General features: G+C 31.8%; 1 protein-coding gene and 1 long non-coding RNA gene across 2 annotated transcripts in view; one reads left to right on the top strand and one right to left on the bottom strand.

Annotated features, from left to right (window-relative positions):
* Nucleotides 1-353: 353 nt before the first annotated feature.
* LOC149490502 (anti-apoptotic protein NR13-like) overlaps nucleotides 354-13,098 on the top strand; it is a 35,890-nt gene continuing 23,145 nt past the window's right edge. Inside the window, exon 1 of the mRNA XM_089705398.1 lies at nucleotides 354-609. The gene's annotated coding sequence lies outside the window, so the exon portion shown is untranslated. The remainder of the gene's footprint in view (nucleotides 610-13,098) is intronic.
* LOC149490503 (uncharacterized) lies at nucleotides 5,574-6,590 on the bottom strand. The gene is made up of 3 exons (XR_016317676.1): nucleotides 6,070-6,590; nucleotides 5,882-5,943; nucleotides 5,574-5,807 (listed from the first exon to the last, which is right to left on the bottom strand). It is a non-coding gene; the product is annotated as an uncharacterized LOC149490503 (long non-coding RNA).

Below are 13,098 nucleotides of genomic sequence, written 5' to 3'. Positions count from 1 at the left end.
CTCTTTCAAAATAAACATTATTTGGCTCAATATTATGGATCTCATATGCACAATATATCATATACCTACATATATATATTAAACGAAAGCATAACTAAAATCTCTGTAAAATATTTTCAATATTCGCATTCGAAATCAATTATTCCGCTTTGAAAACTCAATTTCAGGAACAGCAGCATTTATAATAGGTGTATTTTCTTTATCACACATTGCTCTAGTGAACTTGAACACGTGTGTATAAAAACATCTCGACCGCATCTCGTAATTGATAATCGTAACGAAGTTGACGATAGCAGTACAACAATAAGAAAAATGGTCAGTGCCCAGTAGCATATTGTAACCACCGGCATTTTTAATGTGTTTAGTTGATAAACGTGTGCCGCGCGTGATGCTCGTACTAAAACACAGTGCACACGACGCTTAAACGGATTTGCTTACTACAGTAAAGCAAGTGCCAAAAGTTATATTATCTAAAGAGTTTAAAACGCTCATTGAAAATAATTGTGTTCATAGCAATAATAGACAGAAAACAATTAAATAAAAATATTGAAGTGAAACATCGAAACTAGCCCATTTATTCCAGATATCGACGGCAACAATTGATTCAAGGTATAATGAGATTTTTTCAGATCAAAATATTGTAACAATTATTTTAAGGTGTCGTTTAAATTTAACGTGGCACTAAATATAAATTCTATACCTACCTCTAATTTGAAAACAATTTTATTATTGTTGGAATTTATTTAATGATTCCTTAATGTTCTTGAAATAACTAAGCTGAAACAGATTGTTATGACTTATGACAATCATGACCTAATCAATCTTGCGCATATTGCCTAGCTCTTTTGTTAAAAAAAGTGTGGTTACAACATTTCGTCTTATTTTTTCCGTTTAGCTTATTTCGTAACGTGCGATATGGAACTTTGTTCTAATAAATATAAAATATTCATGTAGTGACTGACAAGTCAATAAATAAAAATATCTATTCATAGGTCTAGGTTGATATAGCGATTATATTCTTAATGAAGGAATTTCGTAAAGTTAAAAAATCGATCTTTAAAAAAATAATTATTCAAATTCAATACTTAATTAATTTAATTAATGTCTACTTAAATTCCATACGTCTTCTTTTATACACCTATTCACATAAAGTGTTCAAACATCTTATGCAAATAGATTTATTTAGACGATTATTTCGTTCAGACTACGTTAATTACAAAAGTAAAAACATCCAGTAAGCAGTAAAATGTACCTAAAATAACAGAGATATAAGACATCCAAAAGCCAGACAACATTAATGGAAACCTCACAAAGCACAATGTTTCTCTCGAGAATAGAATTCAATTATTGTAGGTATAAGTTTCTTGGATAAAAAAATAGAATTCGGAAAAAAGTATTTATATTACTTAACTAAGTACACTTATAAAAATTAATAAATACGTATTGTTAATTGAAGACTAAGTACTTACATCTTATCCAAAAACAACATACAGTATACTCAATATTTTGTTTCTATCTACAGATACATTTCAAAAATACTGAACTCTTTTTATTCTATCAAATCTTAAAAAACATCTTGCTGGTTATCTCCTTTGCATATTTATCACAAAATTACCTACGTCTCGGTTCTCTTGAATTATTGTCGAATAGATAATCTAATTGGAATTTATTTCAGTAATGTGGTTTTATAGTTGTGCATAGAGTATTATCGATGTTAACAAAATTATTCAAAGGCTTACCTATTATCTATTTTTCTCGTATTAGACGAGGTAGCTGCCCTCATAACAACCGTTTAATTGATCAAAGAGAACTTTTTCATTTTCATACATTAATCCAAATGATATTTTTTTTTTATATCTAAGAATATTTTATATCTAAGAATATTTCATAAATTTATTTTATCTTGTCGTTTCTTTTCATTATGAAAATACATATATGGCATTTTCTTCTGTTTTTAATGGTTTTTACTTTTTATATTAGTTATAAGGCACCTATAATATGTTCCTAACTTCCTAGTATTCAGTAATTAAACTTTATGAAGGGATGTTTCTGATAAAACTGGACAAGCCGACCTTGTACTTACGTAAGTCCAATATAAAAAAAGCTTTTTGTCTTATAAAAAACTTAACAATATATTTATACTTAACTAGTAATTACTAATTAGTATACCTACGTACTACTTAGGTTTTTTTAATACCTAGTGCTGTGGTAGTACTATCCGGACACCCTTGTGACATAAAAGTTAATTAGGTACTCAATCTCATAGGATACAACCCGTATCTAAATTTGTTCCAAAAGAACAGAAACGAGCAAAAAATCTACATAATTATATCATAAAGCTATATCCATAGGATTATAGATCGTTTATACAGGGTGTCCCACTATTGGTATACTAAGCGCGAAGGGACTTGTAGTTTTGCATACACTGATCAGCGTATTTCCAAACTATACATAGCCAGAACGCAACCATAGGAAACTGCTCGTGTATACTTTGTAATGCTGTTTTTAAGTTTGTTATTACAATATATACACGAATTTTGCGTACTGATCGTGTATACTTTGTAACGCGGATGCTTACTTCTACGTTCCAAACTATACACGATCAGTAGGCAAAATATGTATAACTAAATATAGCTACTACACCACTTACGCTTGAGCGAAATAATAAATATATAGGCAATCAAAGACTTGTACAGCTATGTCTATCTAGTTTTATTCTTCTTGATTGATTCAGTAAAATATGGAATAATATTAATATTATTAGGTAATAAGCTTAGAAAAATAAATAGGTAACAGATGTTACCTATGGGTTAGGTTAGGTTCGTGTTTTTTTTAACTACACAAAAATAGGAACCCCGCGAAGCGGGGCTCCGTCGCCTCGCAACCGTCTTCTTCTGGACTTATTAGATTCTTACATTTTTCAATTGTAAGTCGTGCAGTATAGTCGGGAACGAAGACACAAGCATCCTCGATACAAAAAATATACGATCAGTTCGCAACATTATACACACAATACACATGCATTTTAATAATAGATTTCAAAACAGCAATATGTTATATTTAAAAGATGAATGAGGAAATCAATGCGGGAATAAATAATGTACACCGGCTAGAATCAAGACTGACTTTTTATTTTTCAAATACCCACTTAGTAAATATTATCACGCACAGATAATTCATAATGCAAATACACTACATCTCCCCGACACCAATCAATAATATAAACGCGAGCAATGGAAAGACGCCACGCTTACTTCGAAACATACACGATTAGTCCGCATGCGTATTGGCGCTGTATATTTTGGAGCGTTATTCTTACTTACTTCACTACAAAGTATACGCGAGTATTTGCGTACTGCTGTTGTATAGATTGGAAGAACTTTGTAAAAAAGTTATTTCCAATTTATACGTGATTAGTTTCACACCGTTGCGTACTGGCCTTGTATAGTTTGGAAAGACGCCACTGATCACGTAAAAAATACTTAAACAAAAAAATTACGTCAAAAATTTTTTGCAAAATTTTTCCTGAAAATCCATTTTTTCTTCTCTAGCTTCGCATAGCCGGCATATACCGCTTCTCTAATGTGAGCATTTTGTCTATGAAAACATAATCTTAAACGATAGCTCACGTGCTGTCAGCAAAGTTGGGCGGGTTGTTTGTTTTGGGTGTAGGTACACATAGAGTTTTAAGAATTCATCTTTTTGAAAAAAAAATTGGTCTGGAATTTTATAAGTATTTTTTACGTACTCAGCGTATGCAAAACTATTACCTCCTTTGAGCTTAGTATACCAACAGTGGGACACCCTGTATATGCACACGTACCTGCATACATGCTAAATTGTCACAACTGCAATTTTTTGTTATTTTATTTGGATAATAATTTTTATGGATATTCGTCTGTTCTTATATAATTTGCTATTTTGCGTAAATAATAATAAATTTAATTAAATGGAGTGAATTATACAAATGTTACCAACCTGCAAACCTTATAACAGTGTAGGTACATAATATAATTTCACACAGTAACCGATCCATAGGATATCTGGCATATTTTCATTTCCCGAGCGTATTTATTTAATAAATTTCTTCTAAAAAAGAAGTATTTCAACAATGCCTAACTGGGGAATATGATTAATTTATAAATACCTAACCTTATAGAAGAGTACTCGTAGAAATAGATCTAAATTTTATTCTTTAGCTCTGAAAAAGGGTCTTAAATCTTAATAACTTTTGTTGATTAAAACCCTTCGCTTTAATAGATCTTATAAAATATGCTGACTATTCAGTACAAAATTTTGTGTTAATTACCAATTTTCAGGATTACTACAATTCACGTAATTCAATGTCAATGTAATTATGTAATTGAAATATATCCCCTTCATTGCGGATGTTTTGAATAAAGAATAAATATACATATAATTATTTTCCAATCGATCTTAAGACGATACACAAAAAAAATCCACTGCTTGGTGGGCGGAGTCTAATAGCTCGCTATCGCGAACGCGGGTGTGCGCGAAGTCAATCTTGCAAACTCGCCGCGCTGCCGCTGGCCGACTCGGGACAAACATGTATGGAGTCGTCAATCGTCCTACAGCTATTATATTGTTATACATATATTTAATCGTTGATTTATTGGTTTTATTTTCTTGCTTATAAACAAATACTCTTCTTTTTAACAACTACTTAGTTAGACACTATTAATAATTATTATTATTTCGTAATGTTTACTTTATTACAAAATAATATAGGTTATAAATAATTTTTAAAATAACAAAAAATATTTTTACTCTGAAAAAATGAAATGGTATTCAATAACGCGGAATACTGAATTGATTAAGATAGAATTTGATGCTGACGTAGATATTGCATCATGCCCAGAAATGAAAGGTACTATTTCTGAAAGAAGTTATAAACCCTAATTCTTCTCAGTCAAAGTCAAGAGTGGAATATATCAATAATACAGTAAGACTGATGCGAAGCTTTGGATGTTAATTTGTATATTTTTTTGTTAGTTGTTACTTAATCACGTAAAAAACATAAGACTACATTACCAATTTTGATAAAATATAGCTAATTGCCTGGATTTACACATAGGATACTTTTTATCCGAACTTCTGTGGGATAAAACAGGATTCACGATATAACCTAATACCACGCGGGCAAAGCCGCGGTCGGAATGATATTTTTTTAAATAAAACAATTGTTTTAAAAAAAACACAAAATATATTGACGCATGTATTTATTTTTTGCACTCTATTATAATTGTAATTATTCATTACAAATAATCAAAATAAAATAGCCAGAACAAAGTTAGGCCCTGGTAGGGTAGGTAGGCAGGTACAGCAATGTGAGACGAACACTGGCTTATTTATACCAATAATAATGTATTATAAACATTAAATTAAGTTTACTTTCTAACAATAAAAATACATAATTGATTAGGAGGAGTGACTGCAGCGCCATCTTCCGGGCCCAATTGTGTTTCCAGATCACCCAGGAACTTAATTTAATATACACAAAATTTTTCGAAATGAAAACTTTCACATATAATTTATATGAATATAAACCTGTTTTAGTACTAAGCAATTTACCGCACAGGTATAGTAAGTATAAATGAAATAAATATCAACATCAAATTCTTTATACAACATACGTATCTACCACCTACTAAGAAATGTAATTCTTGATTTTTTTTTTAATATAATACTACTCCAATGAGCTCCTGTTCCATATTAGTTATTACGTCCACCATACTTCCACTAAGTTCACCATGATTTTTTATTTCTTTGCACGTTGTTGCTTTTTGCTAAAAATGGAATCATGCGATAAAACCAGTAGAGCGTTGATAACATACATTTTTGACTGAATGAAGGTACTTACGAAGGAGTGGGTTCACATTGTGAACAATCAGTGGGTTTATTTTCCTTCTGGATTCCGAATTTCTGAAAAGATTATCTATGCTATACATGAAAAAATCTTACACATTCGTTATGTACCTAAAACAGGGGTACATATCAAACATCGTCTATAATATAAATATCATCAAATTTAAAATAAAACCAACTTACTTCATTAATTTGTTCCAATTGTGAGCATTCTTTTTCCTCCAACCTTTATGTTTCTTCCTCTTATTTTCTTTATTGTCCCGATTTGTCTCATTTTGTCTTATCGTGTTGTCACCCTTTGTTACGATTGCGCGAGCGACACAAGTTCCCCGTGTGACGGCCGTAGCGGGAATGACTCGTGCAGCGATCGGGGTAGGAAGGTACAGGGTGGCTCACGCTATATTGGCTGGTCGCGCGCTAATTTCAAGTATTTCTTGTTTATTTCAAAACCATCGCATATTTCAAAATTCTAACTCGGTAGACGTATAGGTTATATATTTTATAGTTAATATCCAAAAAGTCGTAACTTTACGTTTGTTATTTTGAAGATGCCAGAGATTATAAAAAAATAACAATGAGAACTTTGTATTTTTTTTCTATCGAGAAAATATCATGGAATCATGTTTCTAAAACGGTAGACGTATTGTGTTACTATTGAACTTTCTTGTCAAGAATTTTCATCGCGACAACTTTAATAATATAAAAATTACGAAGGTTTAAAAAGGGCCGTAAATGTTAGAAAAATTAATTCATCACCTTAATAAATTTAAGGAAGCACAGCGTTATGTTTAATAAAGATTAATTATAATATAAGTACCTACTCAGAAATCAAAATCTCGATACTTAAAAATTAACGAAGTAAACGTTGAAAGTATATGGATATTGATACTGGATATTGTCGTAGAGCATTATATTTTTGAAGTGAATATGAATAAACATATTGAAAATTATAAATTAAAAAGAAACTTTCAATTTGCAGTAACAAAGAAAAAATAAAAGTTCTAAACAGGCCATCCGAGCATTCAAAATAGTGTTCAAAAGCCGAGTCAAATGCAAAACAATCAAATACATAAATACTATCTAAATGTGACGTTTAATTTACCTATTCATTGTAATGGTACTGAATCTTGTAGAAGTGAGTCGTACGAGTCATAAAATAAAATAAATTGTAGTGTATATTACAACAAACGTGGTTGTGAACAGTAATATACATAGTGACGAGAAAAATACTTTTATTCAGCGGCTCTTTGCTGACATAATACACAGCTTTTCCAGTTACATTTCTTCAGGATGAAATTTAATTTACAAGTAGGTATCGATTCCTCGCTGTGCCGGGCCTTGGCACAAAAATACTCTCGCACTTAATAACGTTCCCCGTTATAAGTGTTCAATCCTATTAAATCCTAGCCTCAGCGATATAAAGGCGATAATAGGGTCAACAATTTTAACATTGTACAAAAAATAAAACACAAAACAATGTAATATTATATTAGAACCACCTTGAAATAAAATCGCTTGCTCAATCTGTATTCATCAGAGAAATATTTTTGACTTATATAAAATGTGAAGAATAGAAAGAAAGATTCCTCTAATTAGGCATACAAAATGTAATCGTGATCAATAACAATTTGGAATTAATTAATATCGTAACAACGTATAGGCTTAGTTTATAGGTATCTATAGGGAAATACGGTTACCTATTTGTTTTCAGGTAACTTTATTATCCATTATAATGTAGATATGATTGAGATGATATGGCGGAAAATGTTAAAATATTCCCAATAATAAATCAATTACGTTTTATCCGACAAGGTAAGAACAAAGGTATTTTCTGTTCCGTTTTTAAGACTTCAGGTTTCATAGAATTTTCCATTTTCCGGGAAACTTTTTCAATTATTCTTTTTCTTGCACCCTATTTGGAGAATTAAAAACATATTTCATTTAAATCAAGGAGACGAATTGATTAAACCTAGACGACAACCAGTCGTGGACAAATGGACAAATAAATTTATTTCATTTCATTTCATTTCAGTGATGAATTACTAGGTGGAACTATGTCATATTATTTTGTAACATTACATTTTTTTTTAAATGAATACTTACGTTATGCAAAAGAAAACATTTCGTTCTATTTTCATAAAACATGTAAAAATAGGTATAAAAACGATAATTGTTTTCAAATAAGTATTTGTTGTTCAATAATATACTGATACTAGCGGTCCACCCCGGCTTCGCCCGTGGTACTTGTATACGTAGTATATTATTATTAGTCTGTGGTGGTACATATGAAAAATAGATGTTGGCCGATTCTCAGACTTACCCGATATGCACAGAAAATTTCATGAGAATCGGTCCACCCGTTTCGGAGGAGTATGCAGACTAACATTGTGACACGAGAATTTTATATACTATAAGATTATGGGTATTCCTCGGTATATATGTCTGTCATTCTATTTGCGACATCACTCAAAAAAATGCACTGATTTTCATTCTGTTTTCAACAAAAGATAGCGTACTTCTCCAGGAAGGTTTTAGCAGTTTTAGTTACATAGTAACTAATTTATATTTCATTCGATCTTTTTTTTAAGAAAGAGGATTTCTTCACAATTTGAACATATCGTCCCCATAGGAAAAACTTAATGCTAATTTGTAGATTTAGATTATTTTTTAGTTTTAAACATCGCGGACGAAAGGCTGGAAAGCTAATCCATAATATTTACATTTATATAAAATAAAAAGAACGAGATTTTCGAGACTAATGTCTTTATTGTGTTAAGAGAAGTAGGGCAGGGATTTAACGAAAACCATTTCAAAGGAGTGATCAGAATTTAATATCGTTTAATGTTACCAAAGGACTTCTGTATCGCATAGTTCACGAATGGGCGATAAACGTGAATGCGTTAGCATTACAAACAGGATGGATTTGTGTCACGAACGCATCGCGCAAACAGAAGCAAATTGTTTGTAAAACCATGTAAAACTTTACTTTATCTGTGGTATAGCATAGTTACATAACCCTTTTTTATATATTACACGTATAGCAAATTTACATGTGTTAATTCTTAAAATCAGGTAGGTACTTCTTGTATCTGATGGAATCAGAAGAAGTTACCTATGTGTGTTAGACTAACACAACTGTTAGATGATTTAAATTTCCTCTTAATAAAAATAAATAATTTGGAAAATCCAAAAGTGCACGCCTCATAATTTTTTTTTAATAAATATTTATTAATTATTATTTTTGTTTATTTAATAACAATTAAACCACATCGAATCAGACCCTGAACAAAAAAATGAAAGGGTTCTATTCCTGAGCATACTCAAGCGTAAGAGAAAAAAAAAGACTCGATTAGTAAAGTATTTCGGTCGCTATCGTGTTAACAAGAAAAAGGATCCGCACATACAGACACACGGACGTCCAAGACAGAACTTTTTTAAACTGTTTTTTAACTTGTTTAAATAACAAAAATGACATCAAAAATATCATGAACGTTAAAAATAGTGTTTTTTCTTAATATGTGTGTGTATGTATTATCTTACAAGTGCAATGTATGATACATAAAGACATTTTAAGTTTGAAAAATCAGATGTTTTGCGCGAAGTGACAGTAGTACCCACCTCAACGCTTCGCTTATGAGGCGTGCAATATGGTTTGTTTAATTTTTTAGTTATGTCTTCTTCTTAAGTACCGCAGTAATAAATTTCGAAAAATCATCAGCAAAATTGAATTCAAAATAAGTTATATTTTAAAAGGATTAATATAATATATAGCAGTCGATGAATTTTACTTTGAATAAGAAATAGATTATACCCCAAGTATTTCAACATCTACCTAAGTACATGAATAATTTGTATTGACTAACGTAAATACTCTTTTAAGTGTTTAAAATACAGACTAACTATGACTCGAAAATCTGTCTATGTACTTATATAATATTTGCATGCTGAGTAATAATTTATAAAGGATTTTTTATGGCAAAAGAGTGCAAGCGACTATACGAGTTTCCCTACGATAAACGACACTCGCAGCTGCGTTGCCAAAGTTAAATGGATTTTGGAATCATGAGGGGAACATAATATCGGAAGACCGAAGAAAATGTTAGTTATGTAGATCCGGCTTAAACTTGAGTCGAAATGTGACTTCGATAGGATAAAGAGCTGAGCCATTACCCACCTGAATTACTGATAGATTTAACCTTATCTTTTTGTAGCCTGCCAAACAAAATTTGTTAAGTCAGGAGATCGCATCCAAGACGTTTTGGCTGTAAAGCTACACCATACACCACTGTATCAAGGATCTGATATACATATCAACAATAATATAAATATCGTGGATATGATATTTCCAATCTTATGTCCATTGCTGTGAAATTCCCGTAAGACCAAACACGTGACCTTATTCATGTTATGTGTGAACGCTCAGTCTTCTCTCACATAAAGTCGAATAGGTACATCTACGTTACTCTCAAATAAATAACTTAAAAAATAGAGATGTATTGGTGTTTCTCAATATGTAGGTACAAATCTAGGTGGTTATGTAAGTTATCTATCTAATAATTAAGCAGATACAGCAAGTTCGTTATCTGATTGCTGATGTCTTTAATAAGGTTAAATCGATTCTGCAGGTAACATTTTATCCACAATGATTCTAAAGGACAAAGCTATAGCAAAAATTGTGTTTTTAAAACCTATGTAGATACTTACTATTTCATAGCATTCGATAACATTTCTATGGTATTATTCCTGAAGAAGCGTTAGACACAAAAGTACGAATGTGGAAAGTTCTAGAAGTTAGTTCTATAATACAATCTAACCAACTGAAAATCCCATAATTATGAGATAGGGTTTTGATAAGCAGGCGTGTAGAGGTCGCACGACCTCAGCCTCCACTACTTAGTGTGAATTTATAATACAATGCTTTGTTTGTCGAATTGCGAGACAAAGCGGAACAATATAACAGAATTCATGAGTCAGATGACTTGACTCAGCACGTAGGATAATACGATTAAAATACATATTAACAAATTAAGTGTTCCCTTAAATCAAGATGAATTATTCAATTTGTAGTATTTATTGCGCATATTGTTGATAATAACAAGTTTTGGTTATTCAAACATTATGATGGTTAAACTGTTTAGACAGTTGATGCATAGGTAATACTAAAAAATATCTGTAATCTTTATTGATATAAATAGGATAAACATAGGTATTAGTTCTAACAAACAGACCGTGGAACAGTATAACAATTAATGTTAACGCATGATTTGCAGACAAAAGGAATTCCAAGTTCCGCTTGTAATTAAATTAGATAACGCCAAAGCAGATACGTTGAATCAGTTTCCGTTTATGATGGCCGACTCCTGCGCGTGTAAACAACTATCACATTAAACGAAGAACAAAGAATTATACATACAATCAGCTCGTAAGGTGATAATTTTAGAAAAAGCAAAAAAATATTAACGCGTCTTCCACGAGTTTAATCAGAGCAGCGCGTTTGTTTGAAATTTTATTCCCTATCTAAATGTAAATTTGCCCTCTATGATTTATGAATATTTGTGTGCGTAAAAATAATAATGTACCGTCTACTTCCAACTTCCAACCATGAACCAACTCGTCGACGGTCGAGGTGAGGAGTTAAATCGATAAAATTACTAATTTCGCTTCCAGAAACTGTGCTCATTGTCCCAAACACATTCATTTCTAACAAAAGTAATCAGCTTGTTTTACGATAGTTATTTGCATATAGATTATATATGGTAAAATTTAAACATGGCACTGATTATTATTCTTAGTCCTTTGCATAAAATAGGTATTCAACAAAATAAGTAAGTACTTATCCGATTATTCGGAATTGTGACAAATAAAAAAATATCGTTTGGAAGCAACAAAATAAAATAGATCTAAATATTACTACATAAATTGTGCATATCACCCATGGCTTTATTCAACGCTCAACCAATAGAGTTTTGTGTCCTTTTATATTGGTGTGTCAATGAGAGTACAGTGACCCGTACTACTAGAAGTAGCAATTCATTGTCATACTTATCCATTTTTTTATTCAGTTTATTCCTCCAAACAGTTTCACGGGTCGCTAAAGGTGAAACCTGATCAGAACATAATGTCGCATATATACTTATTACAATGGGCATTCTAAAATTGGAAAATGACAAAATAAGCTATCTAATAATATCTTCCATTGCTGAAATGTTTTTGTGAAACTGTAGGTACTTATACAATAAAATACATATATAGCAATTCTTTTGTACGTGACAAAGAACTGGCATTATAGTGATTTCAAACAGATAACACGACTGAACCGAGTGTTTGCATGGAGCAAAACACCATTTTAGTTCAACATAGTTTGCATCTCCCATATTGTGATGTTAATAATGTCGTTACAGTCGCTATTGTTCCGTAAAAGCGCGCGATTTATCCAATTATGCAATAAGTGAGACTATGTTAACATTGCAATTTCATTTGTGTTTAAAATCTAATATTGCAATTCTCCTCTCCGTTTATTACCCTAAATTGATTAAATTTGTCTCGTAATGGGCATAGCGCAGCCAGCACAACACACATGGTAAGTGGTATGATAAAAAGATCGTCTAGATATCCAGACAGAGAGCGAGTACTAGTAAGACAACTCATAACAGTTTTTAGGGTTCCGTACCTCAAAAGGAAAAAACGGAACCCTTATAGGATCACTTTGTTGTCCGTCTGTCCGTCCGTCCGTCCGTCCGTCCGTCTGTCAAGACCCTTTTTCTCAGGAACGCGTGGAGGTATGAAGCTTAAATTTATATCAATTACTCAGGTCTACTGTCCCTTGAAGCTGTGAAAAAATTAAACTTCTAAGCCAACGCAATCAAAAGATACAGCCGTTTATGCCGCAAATTTTCGACACTTGCAAGGGAATCAAAACCTACAGGGTGCTTCCCGTGAACTCAGAATCTTGAAATTTGGTACGAAGCAACGTCTTATAGCATAGATAAAGGAAAAATTACGAAAACCATAAAAAACCTTGCAGGTTTGCACGGAACCCTCAGTGCGCGAGTCCGACTCGCACTTGGCCGGTTTTTTTTTTCATACACTATTAATGCCATTACATACTAATCAAAATAACTTTGTTCAATATTTGAACGTATTCCTAATCTAATAGCAAGCGAATGTTTTATGCAGATTTCATTTCTGCGCTGCAACAGCTGCGGCGTGTAA

Source organism: Colias philodice, chromosome 2, assembly GCF_061535455.1.
Source record: "Colias philodice isolate Cphi_HAF_F1 chromosome 2, ilColPhil1 Martin Lab GWU primary, whole genome shotgun sequence".
Classification (NCBI taxonomy): domain Eukaryota; kingdom Metazoa; phylum Arthropoda; class Insecta; order Lepidoptera; family Pieridae; genus Colias; species Colias philodice.
The sequence above is the reverse complement of the archived record's forward strand: the minus strand, read 5'-3'. Positions and strand labels throughout refer to the sequence as shown.